Below are 22,283 nucleotides of genomic sequence, written 5' to 3'. Positions count from 1 at the left end.
CTTACCCCCTTCTCCAGAATCCCTCTCCAGACATAGAGCTTGTAACAAGGAGGAGGTGGATCCTTGTTATTTGAGAGGTAAATTTGACTGCCTGGGGATACCAAGAATTGTCAACCTATAAATAAAATATTTTAGTCAGATAAATAGCTGAACCTCAGAAGCAGTTTAGAGGTTAGAGAGGGTACTGATACATTAAGATTTAAGAAGCTAAGAATTTTCAGAAACATTTGATTGGTCACCTCATGACAAGTCCTTAGAGTTTCTAAGCTCCAACAGAGCCACAGCTGGGGAGCATACACCCAAGAACCATCCCTCTCAAAGTGCTGAAGAGGGGAATTTGAAAGTCGATATGCATCTAATTCCTGAGGCAAATTCCTTAGCAAGGAAGTCAGACTCTTCTCTCAGACATCTAAAAGTATCAAACAAAACCAGCTAAGTGTCCAGGTATCTTTGAGTCCAGATCAAAGTGAAGAATTTTAATCCAAAAATGACATATCAATAAAATAAAGGTATAGATGACAGAAGTTTGGTCGTTCCCATTTCCTCTTTTTAGCCAGTATTTATGGGGGTCTCCTTTGTACAGGACACTCTTCCAGATGCTATCGAAGAAGAAAAAGATGAATAGGACCCGCTCTTGGGCCAGGAGAGCTTTCCCTTAAGGGTTGCACGATGTGGAGCAGAGCATAGAAAGACATAGTGACTGATTTCTTGTGTGTGAGTGATGGCCCTTGGCGAAAAGCGGGACAGAGTCACTGTGTTGGTCTGGCTGAGCCCACCTATTAATGTGGGATCATGCCACTTGAGCAGCTGCTGAGGTTCCCTTCAACTCCATGCTTTGGGAACGTCACAGATGGCTCCTCCAAGACTCAGCCAATTGCCTGGATCTCCCAACATGCTCCCATGACCAAGCGTCCCCTCTTGGAGTGTGGTCATTTGGATCCCAACTATCTTTTTCCTAGGTTTTAATAACAAAAAAACTCATCTTAAGAACTCTATCCCTTCATTTTGAACGTTTGAGTCTCTTCTCTTCATTTCAAGGGGAAACGACTAGTAACCCTAAGTAGAGAATGATGAACTGGATCTTAAGGCACAAGAAACATGCTGCAGCCAATTCCAGAGTCCCTAAGATGTTTCCCGACTGATTTACATCAGTCACATCTGTGTTAGAGCAATGGAACAAAAACCAAACAAATTACATAGTCTAGCATCAAAGCTTTAATTGGACAGCCATTTTAATGCATTTAGTACACTTCAATGTATGCTTAACGCATGGCTATCGGAATTCATCTGAATTGAGAAGTTAGAAAAAGAAGCCCTCAGAAGACAAATGAAGAATATCTGTGCTAATTTACACAGAGACCCTTTTCAGGAAAATATAAGACCTAGTAGGACTATGGCTACCTCTCTTGGGAGGAGCCAGGGGCCCGGAAAGTGGGGTGGGCATCTGGAGGCTTCTCCCGTCCTCACCTTTGAACTGTCTGGATTTTGTACCCTGTGGATGCATTACCTACTCAACATGAAGTAATTTTTTAAATTACATATTAAGTAATTTTTAAATTACATATGCTTATTTATTTTTGTCATGGAGTCACTTCCTCTGACACTTTTCCTCTCGAGTCAGAAATTCTCTCAAGGCCTGAGGAAAATGATGAATTGAACTTTTTCTGACAGGAAAGACAAGGTCTGAAAATTCTGCCTGACGGATAGAAGGAAGAGTCCTGGCAAAAGCCGAGGCGCTGACAGATGAAGACATGTCTGTCTGACAGAATCTGGACTTTTCACCAAAACTGAGTTAGAACAAGAAGCGAAATGTGTTTGGAATTGTATCTGCCTTCTTATTGTCAGTCTAGTCAACCTATCAATGTCCTTGTTCATTATGGCATCCACTTTCCAGCCTCATTCAACTCACTGTGGAGCCTTTTTCATTTCTTCTGAACCGACACAAAAGTCAAGAGTCAGCATGGGCTTTGGCACTTGTTGCTGGCTGGGTACAGTTTTCACCACAGGATGATGGTTCCCTGTGCCGCGGCATGACCTGTGAAGGCCTCTGTGTCAGGAAATTGCGAGATCGAGCTATGCAACTGCAATTATTGGAAGGGATTAGCGACCAAACAGCCCACTGGGCACATGGAGGCAGGGAGGGGTGCTCCCATCAGGCTGTTTGACAGAAGGGTGCCAAGGTTTATGGATTAGGTCACAGCCAAGAAGCTCTTTCTGTGGTGCCCTTTGAGCTTTTTGGAAGGCAAGCCACACACACGACCAATGATAGGCTCCAAACTGGAACATGCTGCTCTGACCCAAAAGGGATAGCAAGGGGTTGGATCCAGAGTTTGCCATTATGTCATTCACTGTAGGATTAAAAAAAAAAAGAAGAAGAAGAAAAGAAAGGAAAAAAAAAAGCCTTTTCTGGGAAGGGTTCATGAGTGTTGCTGCCTAACGGGTGAGACGTGTGTTGTGTGGGGAGCCGGGCAGTAGTTTACGTAACAGATACCAGTCCTTCTGTTCCGCCTTTCCTCAAATCCCGATTTTTAAAATAGCTAATGGCACAGCGGCCTCTTGGAGACAGGAAAAGCTGGCAAGGAGCTAAAATGGGGTACTATGGGCAGGGATCTGAGGGAGCCACAGTGCCCCACAGAAGTGTCCTATCGTGTTCGGTTTAGAGGCCTTGGAGCTGACTTCTGGCTAAAGAGGTTAGGGAAGGTTCCACGAAGAGGGCCGTGCATTGTTTCCTTTGTGGAATAAAGCCCCAAATCAGTGAAGCGCAAGCAGGCCAAGCCAGAAATCATCTCTAGGGCCAAGACCACACGCATTTCCCACATCCCCTTTCACTTGGTAAAAGGTTGTTGCAGTCACCACTTTCCACGAGGCAGTCGGAGCCACTGGGACCAGATGGTATCTCTAAAAATGTGGCCTGCAGCCACGATTGGAGAGTCAAAATGTGTGACTTGCCTTCTCTTTCAGAATAAGAATAGATAATGTACGATAGTGCTGGTGAGGCCTGGCTCGCCGAGGAAAGAAGCTGGTTGGTGGAATTATGTGTCTGAGCTGATTCCTTTGTGTCCTCATTTATTCCTCCCGCCCTCCTGTGAGAAAGGAAGCCTCAGGAGGGCCAGCGCATGGGCTGTGGGGCTCAGGGCTGCCCCTGAGCCCCTTGACTTGCGTCTGGCACAGGGCAAACCTACAGCGCATTTTCCTCGAATGAATGAGGGGCTTTCTCATAATGCAGTGTTTGTGATCCGTGCTCAACACAGCTGCTCTGCAGTCTTCAAGTCTGCTTTTTCTGAATATCCCCACAGAGGACATTTTTTAAAAGACTGTATTTATTTATTTGACAGACAGAGATCACAAGGCAGAGAGACTGGCAGAGAGAGACTGGGGAGGGAAGCAGGCTCCCCGCTGAGCAGAGAGCCCAATGTGGGGCTCAATCTCGGGACCCTGGGATCATGACCAGAACGGAAGGCAGAGGCTTAATCCACTGAGCCACCCAGGTGCCCCAACAGAGGACAAGTCTCAATTACAGTCCTCCTCAGCCTGGATTGCACTCCAGACTGCTTAGAGCTCAAGGAAGAATTCCTCCCAGCTCCTGATAGGCTACCTTCACAGTCTGACTTAACATTCAGCCTCTTTGACTAGGCTTTGGGGCCAATGTTGCCCTCCCAAACATATTTTATTAATCCCTTTTTAGCTCCGGGAGTTAAGCCAAAAATTCCAGGAGGGGGCTGAGTCCTCTTCGCCGGTCCAGGTTGACGTTTGAGCGCACACCGCCCCCTAGTGCCCACCGCGCGCTTGACAACGTCATTCTCAACATCTGCTAAAATCCTGCAGAATGAAGTCTTCTAACCGCTCAACATGAGTATCTCCGTGTTCCTAGCAACGGAGAGCAAACATGCCAGTTTGCGCAGAATAGGCCAGAATGTTGTGAAGATGGTACTAACTACCCAACCCAGAGCTTTGAAAATTAAAAATAAATAAATAAATAAAATCAGCCTTGCCGGAATCCAAAGTCAAGAGCCCATAAATAGATTTCTTCTTTGTAATGGGGTTGGACATTTTCCATAAACGAAACCTTGAACTATGAAGCAGGAGCATGAGGATGTATCCCCAGCTTTTTCATGTTCAAGGCTTTGTCTTTTGAATTTCCTTTCATGTCCTTTTTTGTTTTGTTCATTCACATGCACGCGTGCGCACGTGCGCGCGCGCATACACACACACACATGAAAAAATAGACCCATGGGATGGGTTGCACTCTCAGTCCCAATGTAAGTCTGCTTGTCTTGCTCATGTGCCTTCTCATGGACAGAGAGGGACCTTGGGCCTCTAACCCTGACGCATCCCCTACTCTCCATCCCCTTAAGCAGGTGCAAGGTGGGTTTCTGGCACAGCCTGACAAGCAAGCACCTGAATTTAAAATTTCTCACAGTCACTTGCCCAAGTATGAGACTTGTGGACCAAAACCTCTGTTTTGTTTTTGTTTTTGTGTTTTGAGAGACTAGAACAAGACACTTTCACCATCGACATTATAAAAATCATCATCTGAACACTCAAGTATGTGTTGTCCTAGGTCACAGCAAATATAAATAAAGAAGAAAGCCACGCTTTGCATTAAAGGAGCATGCTTTTTATGGGTGCCCCTCATACAGGTGCAAAAGCTGCAAAAATTAGGCTCTCTGCAGGAGGTCCCAGATGCTACATGAACAATGCCTCCAAAGGTGTGCAGTGCACAACACGAACATCTCTGTGAAGCAGCCCCGATAAAATATCTTATTGACAAAAGAGCATCACTGCTCAGACTGTGCCCGTGTTGGTCACTATTCTGCAAATTCGAGAAGTCAGGCTTGGCTTTCCTTTGTCCCCTTCTGAATTCCCATTCTGGCAGTACTCTGCCTCCTCCCTGGCCCCTTGACGCCTTCCCCACTTTTGTGCTTTGAGGTACGCCCTGCTCTTATGGGGTGTAATCCCTTAGCTCGGAGGAAGAAAGCTTTTCAGGCAAGCTCAGGGGCCACATTACCCACCAGCAGGTATGGGAGATGTGGAGATGGCACATCTCTGATATTCCTTTAAGCGCACTGCCTATGTCTGTCTTTGTTATCTCTGTGACAAGAGGCCTCTCTCATCCCAAACTCACTGACCAGAGGACACTGGCCCCTTAGCTTTGTAAATCTGACCTTTGTCTCGAGAGCCTGCAGTGGGCAGCACTAAGCCAATCTGTGAAACTGGCCTAGGGGGATCAGGACTTGCTCTGAGCTAAATCCTTCTGGTACATTTTCCCCCATCTCTCTTTAAAGTAAATTGAAGCTACAGGTAAAGGGCCGGGCTCTCGGGCAATCGGGGTCACAGTTTTATCCTGTAAAAGCGACGAGATTACAAACCTAACAGCATCTCAGTCATCTCCAGGCCAGTTTCTAAGGTGTAGGATGCTTAGCTGGGTTGATTAGGTAGGTAGGTTGATTAGCATTTCAAAGTGATTCTCAGAGACATTTTCCTTTTCCTGAGGCTGGAAATGGGTCTCCAGGTGGAGAACACAAGAGAGGTCTAAATGTAATTGCCATCACTCGAGCCACTCCTTCAGCCTGATCTAATTGAACCCCTCACACCACCCAGAAGGTTTGCTCCAATCCCCATGCTGTTAAATCCAGGGCACCGTGTCTGGCTCTCCGCATCCTGGAGAGCTCTTTGCAGGATCTGCCTTCTTGGAAGTGGCTCGTTCTCTCCAGAAACAATCTCTTTCCTTGGCACTTTTCCTGGGTTTCTTATCACAGCTCTGCGTCTCCCTCCGTAGATCCTATAAGGGCTCCCCTGACCTGGTCCTTTTCTGGGTCTCAGCCACATTCATCCCACAACCTACTTGGGCATCTCTGTGACACTATCACAGGTATTTCCAATCCTTTGTGAGTGACCCCTAATCTTGCGTTCACCCCAAACAACCCGGTAGCAAAACTGCTTCTCCCACACTGGGTTACTCAGAACCTGGAGCCTTTCTTGCTCGTGCCCCTCCCTCATCAACCTTTAAGTCCCTTCTAAGAAAATGGCAACCCACTGACTTCGTCCCACAGCGGGTCACCACGGTGGTCCTTCCAGCTCTCTGTCTGTCACAACAGCTCTCTCACTGTCTCCCCATCTCCATCTGCACCCCTTTCCACACCATTCACACTGCAACCAGGGGGCTGGCCCTGCCCTACTTAGAGTGTACCCCCTGCTCTCAGGATAGAATCCAGAATTCCACAGGTTCTGAAATTCTCTCCTCAATGCAAACCATTCCCCCTTCCTTCGGTCGAAACCCATGCACTCTAGCTTCCTGTCAGTCCACTGAAGTCTAGAAATTTCCTGCCTCAGACACTACAAACCTGTTCTTGCCTGGCATGCTTTCATGCCTACTGCCACATTTGTGGCCAGCTCCAGGTCAAGACATCAGTCCTCAGTTATTTTCTCCAGGGACCCCTTCCCTGGCCCACAAGCTAGGGTAAGATCCCTCTGCTCTATGCTTCTCATTCATAGCGCCCCTCACCACTGTAACCAAAATAAATCTTTAGTTCTCCAAAACTACCACTGCCTTCCAAGGAAGGTGGAGCTCAGGAAGTCAAAGACCTCATGACTCTTGAACATCTTAAGGAATCTGCCTGAATGTTTACGGGAGAAGTAAAACGCTCTACCAAGTACAGTGGTAAGAAGTAATAACAACAACTGGATTTTTCTGAGCAAGCCCAGAAGTTTGAGCAAAGGTGGGAGGTGAGTGGGTGCTGTGGGCCCAAATGAAGTCACTGGAAGTCTTTTGGAAGAACGGAGCTACATTGACGATAAAACATTATGTTTCCCCGAGACTCTGCGAACAGATGCACCTATCTTCATGAAACACTTGTCCTTGCATAACTCAACCCCTACTGAAGGTGAGCTCATGACGAATTTCTCTTTCAAGTAACAAGGACACACATGGCAAGGGAGCGGCGGACACGGTTGAGATAGAATCGCGTGAGGGAGAGTCACCACACCCCAACCCCCACCTGCATGTGTCTGCGCTCAGATTCCAGGAGGCAGCAGAGCACAAGAAGGAAGTGAGAGGACAGACGGGGATCATACAGAGGCCATGCGGTGGCGGGGGTGGGGGCGATAGGTGGGCTCCTTATGATCCTCCTCTTTTCTCACAATAAGGTGGCCCAAGGCTAATAAGAAAAGTCTGAAGCATCACTTTAAAAATTCCCCAAGATCAATTGTTAGCTGGTAATGCATTCAGTGTTTCCGAAGATGTGCCTTTAAGGCACACTTATAGCTAATCTGTGTATTCCCGGTATATGTGAGTGGGAATAAATCCTCGGCCAGGACAGAGACCAATACAGCCAACATTCTCTGTGGTGAGGCCCAGTCAGGTGTCCGTTCCTCAAGGCCTGCAGCTACCCCACTGGCCTATGCACCGTAGTTTTTAATCAGTTTTTTTTTTGGAAAATTCTTCAGAACAGTAGTAACGATTTTCTTAACTAAGAAAAAAAAATTCATTCTAGTCAATTAAGTAAAGGAAGTCAAAAGGAAGTTATGCCTTTGAATGGGGTCATGAACTTTTTTTGTCAAGGCCAGGCGGTAGATCAGTCAGTCAGGCTTTGTGGCCACCAACTATTCCTGCCACATATTCTTATTTTTTCTTTCTTATTTTTACAACCCTTTCGCAATGTAAAATCCATTCTGAGCTTGGGCACCATACAAAACCAGGCCAACAACAGACTTGACCATGAACTGTCATTTGCTGACCCTTACTTTAGATAAAGAGAAAGAGTAACAAGAGTACCAGATGACACTCTCTGTGCCCTCATTGTGTTCTTTAGGAGGAGGCATCAGACATTGGGGCTGAGGTCAGGCCAAGCTTCATAACCAAGAACATGCAGTGCTCAGCGTCCAAATTGGCCACCTGACTCCAGAGCTACGATCTTCATCTCTGTGCCACCCAGAACTTACAACCTTCCTCTCTCTACGGGATGTGGGCCTACAGACGTGAAAGGGCATTCCGATGGGACACTCACCACTGCCAAAGCACATGTAACAGTTTCACATGTGAGCAACCACCCAAATGACTCCTGAGAACCGAGAGGAAAGGACTCAAAATCCATGCTCCTCTTTCAGCGGGTCCATGGGGCTTTCCCCATATCTGTAAAGCCGCTCATGATTATTATAGAATCCAGAGAAAACTCTCCTTCTAGATTTGGCTGGGAATAGCTTGTGGGATGTGGAGAGACAATGTTTATTCTGTTTCTATTGTGTGCCAGGCACAGTTGCAAGTGAAGGGTCTCCCCTGAGAGGTCAGGGTCTTCAGCTCTGAGCATAGAGTCCACAGGAGTGTAGGGTCTACACTGAGTGTAGAGTCTATATGTGAGTGCAGGGTCCACCATGTTGATGAGAGAGTAGAAGGCCAGCTGAGGACAAAGCACAAGCTGACACATTCCTCAGCCTCTCCTGGCTGCCCTGAAATTAAGGGAAGGAAAAACAAACAGTTAACTCACAGAGATCACAGTCCTGCAGGCGGGGAGTCTCCATTGGTTTAGAAATGTCTTAGTGGTTCACAAGAAAAAAGCATTCTTATGGATCTCTGGAAGTTAGGTTATTGATAGACTCATAGCCTCAATTTTCCGGAGCCCAAACATCACCCACCCATCCATAGCGATGTGGGAAACAAAAATAGAAGGAAATGTAGATAAAATTAAATGTCCTTATAACCTGCAGCCCATTGACCAATGCTTGAGGCAGGCAGAGTGTAACGTTTCTCCAGGAAACTCCCAAATGTCTTAATGTTAATTCCTTACAAGAAGGATTAAAACAACCTGAGCTTGACAGCAGCCAGGCCTCTAGGATCCAGAGAGTTTTTGTTATCACATCAAAGTCCTTTTGGACAACTCCCTTTTCCCTTACCTCCCCCAACTCCCAAGTATATCATCAGTCACCCCTCACAGCCCTAGTGTAGCAGCTCTTTCGGCCCACGGATCCTGTTCCCATGTTTTAATGAAATCACCTTTTGCCCCAGAGACGTCTCAAGAATTCTTTCTTGGCTTCTGGCTGCGGACCTCACCAACTTTCCAAAACCTACATCACTGGGAGTTCAGGGTCTCCAGCTGAGAGATGTTTGGATCACCACAATTGTTATCACTGTAGTCAAATGCAGACAATAAACAAGTGAACCAATAATGTATTTCAGGTGCTAAGAAGTGCCAGGAGAAGAAAGGCCACGTGAGCGAGAGGATCCCGTAAAGTAGTTGTTAGGATCCTTAGAGAGAGCGGATCTTGATGAGAACAGAGAGCCTCTGGAAGACGAGGGGCTAGAGCAGCAGGGGTAGCTCTGTCTGTTGGTCCCTCGAACTCCTACTCTGCCGTGCAACCCCCCTCCCTGCCCGACACGACTCACACACATAGGGACATAGCCCCTGAGAACCATGTTCTGCAGGCAGATGAGGCTGCTCTTCTTCCTTTCACGCAGCGGAATGTGTGGGCCTCAGCAGATGGGAGCTTTGGCATCACAGGTGCCCTTGCACATCTGAGAGGTGTGCCCATCCGTGGTTTTCTCTGACACCCGTCCATCCCCATTCTCCCGTGCTCAGCTATGGCTGCGAGGCTAAAAGCACCTGCCCCCTTCCAGGCCTTTCCTTGTGATGCATCAGAGGCTTCTCTTTTCTTGATTCAGTCCCAACTGCTACACACCTTGAACACACAGTCCTGAGGAGGGAACGCATTTATTGGAGAGAGTGTGGCAGCGCTGAGGCAGGGCGAGCATGGTGAGGGAGGGGAGGATGGGAGCCAGAGGTAATCCACAGGCAAACCAGGAAGGGCCTCATTAGGTACCCTAAGTCTGCATTCTGTTCTGGAAGCTCTGGGAAGGCACTGGGATTTTAAGGTGGGGAAGGGAATTAAACAGGAAAGAGGAGAAATGGGCAGGGCCAGACTGAAGAAACAAACAGAAAGAAGTAAGGAAGGGTAAATAATAATATTATTATTATAATAATAATAAAACTTAGAATAACATGTTTTGGTGAAGAGAAAGAATGGCTAAGAGGTAATTTGGTAACTGAAAGGTCCCCCAATGATAGGTCCGTGATCAAAGGAGCGAGACTGATACAAAGCGAAGGTCGAGCAAAGCTTTATTTCTCGCCAAGCATCGAGAATCAAACCGACCGTTCGGGGCTGCCTCTTACAGAGAGGGCAACCCCTCCCTGCCTTACAAACTAACTTTTATAGAACAAAGGCCATGTGGTTGAGCCTGGCCACACACAGGTGGCCAATGAGATTGCAACACACAGAGAAAGCTGCACAGTCATGCTAGGTCACACACAGGTGGCCAATTGAATTACAATTCACCCCATAGTAGCTATTTGAACTAGCCTATCACCTTGGTCAGAATTGGCGCCCAAAAGGCGGGGCCCACACTCCTTAGTAGCTAGGGAGACAGTATGTGCGCTTTACTGATTGGATGTCTCCACCTAACCAGACTCATCCCTGCATTAGGGCTATTATCTCCACCTGACCTGAACCGCCCTTGTATTTACTCTGTTATCAGGGACTGGTCGACCATATTTTACTGGTTTCCCAGACTTGCTTTTAAGTAAGTTCCCCTGGGGGAGGGGGGCAGGGTCAGTTTAAGTTTTACTGCATAAACAACAAAATCACTGTTTAACTGAATGGAATTGCTCTGGCTAAACTATTAGTTAACACGTGTAGGGCTCTTTGATTTCTTATTTTTGCCAGATGTTTTCCACCTGTTCTGTGGACAGAGGAGGACTGGCTTTAAGTTATAGAAGATCTCAGTTACATAAGGGAAAAAAAAAATCCTTACAGACTAACTTTTATAGAACAAAGGCCATGTGGTTGAGCCTGGCCACACACAGGTGGCCAATGAGATTGCAACACACAGAGAAAGCTGCACAGTCATGCTAGGTCACACACGGGTGGCCAATTGAATTACAATTCACCCCATAAGAGAGGTTAAATAACATGTTTTCTTGAGAATCTATAAGGATAAGACAGACAAGTAATGATTCTTGGATGGATGAAATGTAGTATAAGATGCCTGGGTGGATCAGTCAGTTAAGCATCTGGCTCTTGATTTCAGCTTAGACCAGGATCTCAGGGTCATGGTCTCAGGGTTGTGGGATGGAAACCCTGTTGGGGCTCTGTGCTCAGGCGGAGTCTGCTTCTCTCCCTCCGCCTCCTCCTCCTGCTCATGCTCTGTCCCTAAAACAAATAAATAAATAAATCATAAAAACAGCAAGCAAAAGAACTGGAAGACAGTGTTTGAGTGTCCCTAGCACTTGGATCCCCATGGCTCTTGGTTATTTGGCCTCATGTGTATACCTGGTCCATGAAAAGTGGGACTTGATCCTAATGCTGTATGTTGCTTAATCTTCATGTGTTCAGAAAGTCCAGATATCTGTAAGGGCAGAATACCCAATTGGCACATTAAGGAAACAGATAATCTGGAAATAACGTACCTCATATAACGTTGTCATGAGTACGTTATAAGCTATGTCAACAAGGATAAGAAGTTACCAGTCATTATGTATTATAAATTACTTACTGAACATGCACTAGGTCTGTGACAAGAGCCTACATAATGGCCACATAGGCAGGGAATGATGAAGGGAACAAGGCTGCCACAGAGGCATCTGTGACTCAGCCTTCCCACTGACAGGCACCTGGCCAGCAGGGTCAACTTTTCAACCCCAGGCTAATCACAATGATATCTTGGGAACAGGGTAAGAAACATGACCTCCTGCACCCCTCATCTATCAGCTCTGGGTTCAGAAGGAGACGGGCCCACGTGAATCAGGCCACCACCAGCCCATGCATCTGTCACCTGGAGCTGCGAGGTATGGGGCTTGAGGAAGAGACGGTTTCTGCCCTCAAGCTGCAAGCCAGGAGAGCAAACCTAAAATGGGTCCCCTTTTCCTGGGGCCAAACATTTCAGGAGATCCCGATAGGGGAGGGTGGACTGAGAAGCATGCAGAGAGCAGGCCAAAGCAGAGGTGGGCAGGAGTGAGACCTCGGGGACAGGCTCCACCCTTGCTGGCTGCCCCACAGAACGTCAGAGCTTGTTTTACGTCACCCTTTGGAAGACCTTGGGCAAAGTACTTGACCTCTACGAGTCTCAGTATCTCACCTTTGAAACTGGAATCCTGGAGTCTTCATTATCCAGGAGTAACTAGCACAGGGGGCAGATAACTTGAAGTGAGTCTATAAATAGGAACTAAGGTGTCGCAATAAATAATTTAGTAATGAGTGTGGTTCTGACCTTATCTTTAAAAAGGAAACTGAAAAAGAAGAAAAAACAAAACAAGCAAAGGAAAAAAGAGACAAACTAAGAAACAGACTCTTACCTCTAGAGCACAAACTGGTGGTTACCAGAGGGAAGGAGAGTAGGGGAATGGGGGAAATATTGTGGTGAGCCCTGAGGACTGTAGAGAATAGAATAGTCCAATCATTATACCGAACACCTCAAACAAATGTAACACTGCATGTTAATTATACTGGAATTGAAGTAAAAATAAAAATAAATTATTGGTAGGTTAAAAAAAGAAGCTAGGGACGCCTGGGTGGCTCAGTTGGTTAAGCGGCTGCCTTCAGCTCAGGTCATGATCCCAGCGTCCTGGGATCGAGTCCCACATCGGGCTCCTTGCTTGGCGGGGAGCCTGCTTCTCCCTCTGCCTCTGCCTGCCACTCTGTCTGCCTGTGCTTGCTCTCGCTTCTCTCCCTATGACAAATAAATAAATAAAATCTTAAAAAAAAAAAGAAGCTAAAAATTATGCATATAAATTACTTTGTTTTAGAGTTAATGAAACATAGGTTATCAATCCAACTATGTGCTAATTTCTAGAACAGCAAATGACTCAAATGTTGATTACAGGGCTGTTGGCGTGTTTTTCCTCACAACATTCTCTGTGCTGGAGGGCTCTGCCAGTTTTCCTGAGGGTTTCTCCTCACATTTTGCTAGGCAAAGAATTCTTGCCCCATGATGTGTCATCCAGTTGTCCATACATCCCTTTCAAGAACAGATAACGGAATGAACCAATCGAATTGTTGTTTTTCACGTTAATGTCAGCTTTCTACACCTTTCTTAAAAAATTCTACAGATCACTTCCATTTCTGGTAGGATGGTAGGTCAGACACCCCGAAAAGTCTCCTCTTTATACAAAATATTTAGAATATGGGAAGAAGAGAGAGAGGATTAAAAACTCAGTGGGTGAGGAGGAGAGCTGAAGCAGGGAGCCCTGTAGAGAGTGTTGCTCTCAATGAGAGCCGGGCTTGGAAAAACCCATCAGGGACAAAGTGACCTACGTAGTGTGTCCGCCACAGTTTGGGTCGTGGGGAGATGGGAGTTGTGCAGAAGCATGTTTTCATGTATGTCTTTTCCGTTATTTCTGGGCACACACACACACACACACACACACACGCACGCACATACTTTTTTAAATGAGTTCACAGTGTTCTGTAACTAGTTTTTTCCCTCTTAATTTGTCTTAGATATTTTTCGATGTGTGTTCTATACATATATCTCATTTTTAAAAGTCTGCATGAGGGACACCTGGGTGGCTCAGTCAGTTAAGCATTTGACTTTTGGTTTCATCTCAGGTCATGATCCCAGGGTCGTGAGCTCCAGCCCTACTTGGGGATCTATGGTGAGGGCTGAGTGTGGAGCCTGCTTAAGATTTTATCTCTCCCTCTCCCTCTGCCCCTCCCTACCTGCTCAAGGGCACTCTCTTTTTTTCTTTTAAAGATTGTATTTATTTATTTATTTGTCAAAGAGAGAGAGAGCAAGGACTCCCTCCCAGATGCAGGACTCAATCCCAGGACCCTGGGATCATGACTGGAGCCAAAGGCAGACACTCAACCGACTGAGCCACTCAGGCACCCTAGAAATTATTGCTTTCTAATGTACTCAATATTTATCCATTATATTTATGTTCTGTTTCTATCCATGAATGTGGAAGCTTTCGTGGGGCAGGGATCTGTGTTGGGTTTGTTCACTGATTTGTCCCATTTGCTTAGAACAGAGCCTACACAGTAGATTCAGTAGATTCTCAGTCCGTATCTGCCGAAGGAATCGAATTAATCAGTGAACATCCTTGCACAAAACTGCAAGGTCAAATACTCCTAAATGATGATGGCTACTGGATTAGCAACTATATGGAAAACTACCTCCATGGGCAAAACAACTCCTTGTCATTTCACTTGTGATCATTTCTGGCTGATACATTAACAAATGACTGTTAGAATTGCTACTCAGAATTTTTCCTGGAAGCTTTTATTATTGCTATGCCCTAGAGAAGATGCAAAACTCCAAAAGAATCACATGTGTCTTCGTACTTTCCCTTCACCCTAATCCATGTCCTTCCCTCAGATGAACAGTCCTCTTTCCTCTGGAGTAGGAAGGAGGAGAGAGCAAGGGCTTGACCACTTCCTATTGTATGGCTCTGAGTTGAGTCTATGGGGGCAGAGTCGAGCATTTTTAGGGAGATGAATACCAAGGTTCATGTTGATGGTGGACTAAAATCGGGATCCCATTAAATTAATCATGTTTATTTTCAGTGAGTACTGTTCTCAGTGAAATGTGGAATGGGATATTAGATCAGGAAAATGACCACATAATGGTAACATTAGACAGGAAGAATTATTTGTGAGGAAGTCACTTGAAGCTAGAGGGATCTGCATAAGCCAAACATCTGCAGGGGACTGACTCTCACCTCCCGTGCTTTTCCCTAATACCTCAGGATCCTCTCCCAATTTCACATCCAACAACATCCCCTCCAAAGGTAAACATCCCATGAACAACAGAATGAGTGACCAGATTTTCCATTTTAAAGAAGGTGCTCTCTTTTCTATTATTGTTATTATTTTATCTCAGGTGATTTTCGGAAGAACAATAACCAGCCCCGACTTTTCTAAAAGAGGGTAACTCTCTATGAAAGCAAGACTTGACATGGACCTGTTCAAGGCCTACCTCCCATCCTTTGACTGACGTGGAATAGTGTCTTGGGGCTTCCCTCCCAGAAGACATGGTTCTAAGCATCATAACTGATGGCCCAGTGGGAAGAGCAACTCACTGGTCCCTGGACTGCTGGAACTTCTTCCTCCTGTGCCTGAACTTTCAAGGTTGCCAGTCACCCACAGGATGGATGCAAAGGGCCAAGAGTAGTTTCCAAGCCTCTCTGGAGTGTGGCCCCTTCCTTGCTAACTGATCTCCACCCAGCTCCTCCCTGCTCCCCAGGTTCCAATCACACTCCGCCAACACTGCAAGCTGGTGGAAGCCGTCCACTTGTGTTTGCATGCAGGCCCAGCCCTAACATTTGCAGGGCCAAGATGTGAATAAAAATGAAAGCCTGCAGACTGCATGTATCAATATTAAAAAGTGATAAATCACACTAGCAGATTGTTAAAATATGCTCTATCCTTCTGCCTTGTCAAATATACCTTTATAACAGCCAAAGGAAAAAATACATGTAAATCTGCAATTTTTGGCAAAATATCAAAGTCAAATGAATTTAATCACTATTGCATTATGGTTGGGTATTTTGTTGATGGGTCAGGCTGTTTGGATGAGTCATAAAATAGAGATACACATAATCTTAAGTTATTGTATCTTTTTTTTTTTTTAAAGATTTTATTTATTTATCAGAGAGAAGAGGGGGGGAGAGAGCGAGCACAGGCAGACAGAATGGCAGGCAGAGTCAGAGGGAGAAGCAGGCTCCCTGCGGAGCAAGGAGCCAGACGTGGGACTCGATCCCAGGACGCTGGGATCATGACCTGAGCCGAAGGCAGCTGCTTAACCCACTGAGCCACCCAGGCGTCCCTAAGTTATTGTATCTTTATCCCAGAATGTTTTCCCTTACTTTCATTCACTAACTAAGTATTTATAATAACAACGATTTAACAAATGCTTTGTGGTCTATTGGTAAGAATGGTCTAGAGGATTGCAAATGAAATGTCACAGTATTTAAACTATACAAAATTTGAATATATTTTATCAAAAGAACAAAATACAGGAATTGCAAAAGTAAAACAATTTTGAAGTACTTTTCACATGTTCCAAAGGTAAGTTTCTTGGAAAAAAAAACAACTCTGCAAAATTATCTACAAAATTAAAAGAAAAATCAAATTATAATTAACAAACATCCACATTTTAAATAAAAATTATTTTAAATATAGCTGAAAGTGTTTTCATGTAATGAAATTTTTTTGACAAATATGTTAAGAGGGTAAAAGCACTCACAAGTCTACTGTTTGATGTCCATTACTTGACAAAGGAAAGCATCAACAGGCTATTCCAGGCCCATTATGTCTAGAAGGACACATAAACAAATCTAAGAGGAATATGAATTGTGCAATCTTGAACACATTGCTCAGCTACTTCCTGCAATGGTTGCCAATGCCTCACTGACACATGAGCCCCCGGAATGACTCATTAGAACCCAAGGAGAAGCAAGACAGTGGACGCTTGCCACTCCTGACTGGAAGTGAGACCGTATTATACAAGAATATTCTGTATTTGTGTTGAGAAAGATGGAACAAGTCAATCTGTCTTTTCTCTTGCCCAAGTGTTTCCACTACACAAACCCTCCTTCCACAGGCTCTGAAGCAATCAGCCCCCACACCTCTGTGACAGAAGCAGCAATCTCCTGTGTCAGGGCTGAGGACACACCACTTCTCTGGGGCCTGAGTGGCTTAGTGAGCTCACGTGGCAGAAACGTGGGCTCCCGGGCTCAGCTCTGGCTCGCTGTGTGCTTTAGCTGACTTATTTTTGTGTGTTTGTGGCATGTGGGACCCTAACATGCAGGGCCCAGAGATCCCTCCTGCTCAGATGGGAGGATGCCCCTGGTACACGGGACACTGGTGTGTTGACTGAGGATTGACCGCCCTGCCTCAGACCTCCTCTGCCAAGGAGGGCGTGTGCCTGGGACCTGCCCTTACAACAGGGCTCATCGCGCGGCCCTGAAATGCTGTTTGTACGTGTGCTCGCACTCAGCTGCTGGAGGGCCTGTAGCTTACAAACAAGATTGACTTGTACTTCGCTCAGCTGTAATTTGAAGGTAATACGTGGTTGATTTGACAAATACAAACATGTATTGAGTACGTTTTTCCAATTATTCCTGCCTTCCTCTTTCTATGCCCTGGTAGAAAGCCGCCATGCTCTCGGGGACGCCGCCATGCTCGCACTCCCGGCCTGCAGACCCCCACTGTGGGCTTGTCTGCATCTCCTCGGTCACAGTTACGAGGCTGCACCCAGCTCGAGGTGCTCCGGCAGCTCTAAGGCTTGATTGACTCCAGGACCCAAAGTCATGGTGATTCAGTTTTCTTCTTGCTAACTTCTTGTTACTAATGTTAAAGTGACTCTCCTCATATCTTTTAGTTTATTTGAAGGAGCTGAGCACTAACCCAGGACAGCAGGAAACATGAAAAACGATGGGAGAGGCCTCCCCTGCCTCCAGACTTTTCTCCTTGAAGCTGGGACCCAGGGCGGGGTGGGGGGGAAGGGTGGAAATGCCTATGTTTTGATACTTCTGATCAGCAGAGACATCAGCCTCAGAATGTTTCTCTTTTTACCGTCATGTGAGGGATCAGGGAGGACATTGAGAAGGTGAGATGTCACATTTCGAATCAATACTTACAGTTCAGATCAAGATTTCGGAGTCAGACCGTCATTGGTTGGGCAGAAAATAAAGATGACAGCAAAATACTTCAGACCCTCATAGTCCTTTTGTAAATACGTCATTGGAACATAGAAATTCAGAACTCAAGTAAGCTATTTTATGAGGACAAATTTTGTTAAGGAAATAAACCGAAGGTACTTCAAAGTGTGTCCAGGAACATGGAAATAAACAACACCAGGGAACTTGTCAGGTGCTTGGATCAAGCCCAATCCAAAAGATGGTACATGAGGGGCTCCCCCAGCAGAAGGCAGCATCAGGCCTCCCTTGTCCCCTGAGTCTTCCTCCTCACCTCTCCTGAGTCTTCTCTCCTGGCACCATGGGGTGCTGTGGCTGCGGAAGTGGTTATGGCAGCTGTGGTGGCTGTATTGGTGGCTGTGGTGGCTGCAGCAGTACCCCCGTGGTCTGCTGCTGCCGCCACTCCTGTGGCTGCTGCCTTGTGGTGGCAGCTTCCGTGGCTCTGGCTCCCATGGTTGTGGCGGTGGGAAAGGCTGTTGCCAGCAGAAGAGCTACTGCAAGAAGCAGTGCTGCTGCTCGGTGGCTGGCCGACCTCCGGGAAAATGCTGCAGGGGACAAGCTCACTCTTGTGCTTAGATCTTCAGACATTTTGAACTTTCTCTTCTTCTGGTTCACCTAAATATCAAGCTTGTAATTTAATAGAAAGAACCTGATTAGAAGTCAGAAGTACCAAATTCAAGTTTATGGTCTGCCAGAGCAACCTGACATGAACAAGTCACCTTAGCCTCCCTGAGTCTTACAGTCTTCCTTACTCGTCTGCGAAAGAATAAGGTTGAACTTAAAAGTTTCTGATGACCTTTATAGCTTCGGCAGCACATGAATCTATTAAGTTCTCTAAACTCAATTCACATTTCCCCACCTCACAGATTCCCTTATTTACTTTGGCTGTGGTAGGCATTAAAATCTGCTTATATATGTGTGTGTATGTATACACAACATACAAATAGACAAATAATTTTCTTTTTTTTTTTAAAAAAAGATGTATTTATTTATTTATTTAACGTAGAGAGAGAGATCACAAGTAGGCAGAGAGGCAGGCAGAGAGAGAGGAGGAAGCAGGCTCCCTGCTGAGCACAGAGCCCGATGCGGGACTCGATCCCAGGACCCTGAGATCATGACCTGAGCCGAAGGCAGCGGCTTAACCCACTGAGCCACCCAGGCGCCCGACAAATAATTTTCAAACCAATATGCTCTATCAATCAAAATCCACACTGCAAAAAAAAAAAAAAGAAAAAAAAATCCACACTGCAAAAAGCTCTCACTTCTGAGGTGCAAAAATTCACATTAAAGAACTCAGTGGAGGGGCACCTGGGTGGCTCAGTGGGTTAAGCCTCTGCCTTTGGTTCAGGTCATGGTCTCAGGGTCCTGGGATCGAGCCCCACATTGGGCTCTCTGCTCCACGGGGAGCCTGCTTCCCCCTCTCTCACTCTGCCTGCTGCTCTGCCTACTTGTGATCTCTCTCTCTGTGTCAAATAAATAAATAAAATATTAAAAAAAAAAGAACTCAGTGGAATGAAATAATGCTTTTTAATATATTTCATTCTTTTGAAATCTTTACTTTTGTGTTTGTTGAACTTCTGCACTTATATATTCCTACTTACATTAATTATGTACCATACCTTTCTTATAATTTCTAGTGTTCTCACATTTTCCTAAACATATTCTTTTAATAAAACAGCAGAAGTCAAATTCAGTGATCCCAGGTTCAGTCACTAGCCTTGAAGTTGTGGAGGCTTAGTGGCAGCAACAGTGGCCATGGCTTTCTGGACCATAGTTCTAGAGGTATATGCCTGAACTCAATTATTCCAGAAGGTGCTTCTTGATATCTTTCCCTTCTGACTACAGCAGGTGCAACAGCTCCCCCATGGGCCCATTCATTAGTCATGCCCTGAGAGGCATTTCTGGAAACCAGCCTAGAATCTGTCCCTCCAAACCTCCCAATAATTTATACACATAATTTCCAAGTTATAGCTCTAAGACTTTTGGTTTTCTGCAATTGACACTGGTACATGAATGTCCCCTGACCATCGTTTTGTGTCAAATTCTAGCCACCCTCCAAAGCCGGGAGGAATCCTGGCTCCCTGCCCATCTTGATAGAATCCTTCCTTTTTCTGAACTCTTTTTGCTCCAGCAGGGCATGTGAGAAGTTATTTCTGTTCTTTTCTATCCTTGAGTTTTGTAACAGTTGGTTTTAGCTTTTTTGGGGAATTGTTAAAAAAAGAAAAAAAGAAATCCATTTAAAATAGTGTAAAGGGAGCAATTGATTATAATAGAGAGGCGCCTGACAAAAAACAAAGACAGAACCTACAGTCAATCTTCATAGGGTAGGAACGAAGAAGAAAGCCTTTGAGAAGCCCGGCAGCTACTCTTTCTCTATCTCCCTCTAAAACCCCATGGTCTCTCACTCTTTCTACACATCTGCATCTTCTCTTCTTCTTCTTCCTTCTTTTCTGCAGTCTGGTTTCTCTTTTTCCCCTGGCATAGCTCATGAATTTATAGGACCTGGAGAGAACGCTAATTGCCCTCCTGGTACCCTCTGTCTTCTATCCCCCTACCCCATTTTAACTGGACACAAATCACTTGAAGTAAATATTACTTAATCCCCAGACTCCCTTGCAGCCAATGTTGTCCCATGGCTGCATTCTAGCCAACCAGGAGCTCTTTAAAAGGGAGAAGGTGGGCCTTTCTCTTCCTTTATCCGTCTGAGTGGAGAATAGATATGACATTTAGAGAACTGGCCACCATAGTTTGAGCTTGAGAATGAAGGGATCAAAGAGATGGTGGCTCCATAAGCTGGAAAGATCTCTGAGGAAGTGAAGCTATCTTTAAGGCTCTGGAGTGCCTACTTTCAGACTTCTTGAGAAGAACGAATTTGTATCTCACTGAAGCCATTGTTATTCTGAGTTTCTTTTTACATGCAACTAAAGGCTAATCCTAACTGATAAGCATGTCCTCCCTTTTCATGCATAGCAGAGAATAACTAGTATCTTTTTAAATTCTAAACTCCTGGGAGAGATTGGAAGAGCTAAGCTTCTATATCTACTGGTATTGCTATCAGCAATGACCAGGGGAGCAATTCCACAGCACAAATGAGATACAGAGGGTCTACTCATGTAAGTTGTGGGGATTGTTTTTACAGAAGGAAGCATGTCGGTCAGAAAGGTTGACCCAGACCTTTAAATTTGTCTGTTCTGCTCCTTCTCTTCATTTGTAAACAGGTTCCCTTTTCTGCTTTATCCCTGTCTTTCCCTTCATAATACAGACTATGGTTCTACATTTTAACAGTTTTTCAGTTACTTACTTTTAGCCACAAGTGTAAAGAGTACCAAACCCAAGCAGAAGTAAATTTTGTTATGGCTGCTAGCAAAGCATGCTATTTAGTTTTGGTCTTAGGGTCTTGTAGTCAGGTGGAGTCTAACAAATTCAGGTCCCTATGAGTAAACTTGTACCTAAACAGTTCTTTAATTCAGCTCCTTGTGAAGATGGGAAAGGATTTAAAATCGCAAAGTCCACATCTGAAAATAAGTAACTGCCTTTCCCATGCAGTCATCTCAGTAATAAATATATAATTTACTTATATATTATTATAATTCTATAGTCATATAATTTGTATAATTCAAGGGGGTGGTAGTTTTGTTGTTGTTGTTGCTTTGTTTTGTTTTGTTCTAAGAAGGCTCCAAGCCTGGCACAGAGCCCAGTGTGGGGCTTGAGCTTATGACTCTTTGAGATCAAGACTTGAACTGATATCAGGAGTCAAACGTTAACCAACTGAGCCACCCAGGTGCCCCAAGTAATCATTAATTTTTATAAAATAAATATGAAATTATTCTAGATAGCTCAAGCTTGCAGAAGTATACAAATCATATGATGGAAGTACCCCCCCTTTCACTCAGCGCCACTGTAGTGTGATCTTCCATCCGGCGTTCCTTCCATCATTATCCGTGATGTGCTATGGTGATGGGTGCAGTATTCTTTTCTTAACTTAATTTTATAATTTTTAATTTTTATTTCTGATGGTTGGAGTAGTCTTAATTTGTTTGGAACTGGAAACCAGAACTGATGTTTCAGGGTTGGCCAGTGGAACCCACACAGTGTGCCCTCCTGCTTCTACAGGTTGGCGTGCTCTTCTCCAAGACCATGACACCTGAGCTTATGGGTTGTATTGACCCCACTTCTGCATTCACGCATCCTTCCATTCGTCATTCCCAACAGCATCTGTTGAAACCATGCCCTGGGCTGCACAGCCGATTACTCAGCAGCAGGAGGAAGGCAAGGTAGGTATTAGAGCTGCATAATGTTTGACTCTCTTCCAGACACATATCAGTTTGTATTTCATCATGCACTTGAACCCAAGCATAACCGAGTGACCATTTGGCTAAGAAAGTGTGAAAAGACGTGATGTGGCTCTTCTGGACAAAAAAAAATGTTAAGACTCACCACATCTTTTTACTCTGACTCCACAACTGTGAAAGCTGGGATAGATTTGCGCCCCTGAATCTCTCAGTAACAATGGTGAGCAGAGCCCTCTTGGTGATCTATGATGGCCAATTAGTATGAGTGAGAACTTTGGTATTTAAAAGGCTATCCCAAAGGGGTGGA

The sequence above is a fragment of the Mustela putorius genome, unplaced genomic scaffold, assembly GCF_011764305.1.
Source record: "Mustela putorius furo isolate JIRA1106 unplaced genomic scaffold, ASM1176430v1.1 tig00000275_pilon_pilon_pilon, whole genome shotgun sequence".
In the NCBI taxonomy this organism is placed as follows: Eukaryota; Metazoa; Chordata; class Mammalia; order Carnivora; family Mustelidae; genus Mustela; species Mustela putorius.
This window is presented reverse-complemented; position numbering follows the sequence as displayed.